The sequence below is a fragment of the Rhamphochromis longiceps genome, linkage group LG2 (assembly GCF_057381845.1).
Source record: "Rhamphochromis longiceps isolate RC_006_pf linkage group LG2, R_longiceps_female_GT1.1, whole genome shotgun sequence".
NCBI lineage: Eukaryota > Metazoa > Chordata > Actinopteri > Cichliformes > Cichlidae > Rhamphochromis > Rhamphochromis longiceps.
In genome coordinates this window covers 9,087,061-9,088,784 of record NC_140558.1, presented here as the reverse complement: position 1 = coordinate 9,088,784, position 1,724 = coordinate 9,087,061, and positions in this window count along the sequence as shown.

Here is a 1,724-nt window from a genome sequence, read left to right as displayed (position 1 = left end):
ATCCACAATCTGGCTGGCTTGCAGCGTGTAATTAGAGTTAGATTAATTGGTGATTCTAAATTACCCATGAATGCAAGAGCAAATGGTTGTTTGTCTCTATGAAATCATCAAGCCCCATATTGGTTCATTAAGCAAGACTAGCAGTAATTGCCTTGATTAACAAAGTATTTGTTCAAACAACAATATTTTGTTTTCTTAAAGTTTTTGACTTGTGTAGAATGAATTAAAACAAATTTCACTCTACGTACTTAAATAAATCACCTCAAGTCAATGCAAGTATACTACGTTGATCCAACGTAATCTGATTACATTAAACCACCAAATGCCAAATGTGTTGGTTTGACATGGTCAAAAATGGGTTATTGTACTTGGTTAAATCATGTGGAAAAAGGTGCCATGATTAAATTGTGTTCATCCAACAACAGATTTTTTTGAGCGTAAGGCCTTAACTAACACTCCACCCTCTTACTCAAATATGAAATATTATAGCTCCAAAAATGTGAAATAATGGTGAGATAACCTTTATATATTAACTCATGAGTTTTTAACCAATGTAGTCAGTGCACAGTGTTTGTCCTGCTGAGGCTGGTGATGAGAAAAAATGAAAACTAGATGTTAGCAAATAAAATGTTAATAGCTCACTAAAATGTATATGATGTGAATATCTATACCAAATTGTTGAATAGTTGTCTAGACATTTCACACATAAGTATGACTATGAACCTTTTCATACAAGTCACGGGATCACCAAAGCCATTATGAGTCATCCTGAGGACAGAGTGAATGTGAGTTTCATGGCCATGCATCTAATAAAGCATTTTTAGAAACTGGAAATGCAACATAGCTGACCACCATTCTGCTAAAATTACGCCATTCTAACTTTCGCACATGGGTCACTTTTGCTTTAATGTTCCTCATGGTTTCCTTCAGATCCCTACGTCATTGGTGGAGAGAGCCACAGTACACATGCAATATTTGCCATACGTGCAAAAGACTTGTTGCACTTGAAACTTTCAGTGTCAGCTCTGGTGAAGTGTAACCACACTTTTAAATCTCTGCACGAGTGTTTAGTAGCCAAACCCAATGACAAAGAAGGGAAGAAAAGACTATTCTTAAAATATTCAACACTGCATGCAATTGTTAAAATTGCTCCACTTTCAAATTCCTACTCTTCAAGCAGCACAAGACATTGTGACCCAAGTTTCCAAGGAGAAAGCCTGCTAAACAAATACATACGGCTCCGTGTGGCACTGCTGTTAGACGGGGTGACTGCTCATGAACATTTACACTCAATAAGAGAATACTTAAATGCAGTTCTCCAGTGTTTTGATTGGGCACCCAGACCCTGCTTCACGGTGGTTTGTCGTCACCTACATCCAACGCCTCCCAACATCCCGTCTATAACAAAAAAGTTACAGCTTCACACCACGTTGTAAAAGTCAGATCATATCGTGAGGGCATCTCTCCATTAGGAATTTGCACCAACATCAGCTATTAGACTGTCTTAAAAACAATGATGATATTTAATGGAGTGTATGTGGATTTGATGTGCAGGCTGTATTGTGAAATGATTTGATGGGAAAACTGCAGAAAGGAAACCTCAGGACCATATGGCACCAAGAGTCCCAGCAGGCTGGCAGCTCTCATGATTCAAGATGACACTGCTTCAACTTTCCAGCACTCCCATCTCATTCTGCTATAAATTTTAATGAGCTGGGGTCACT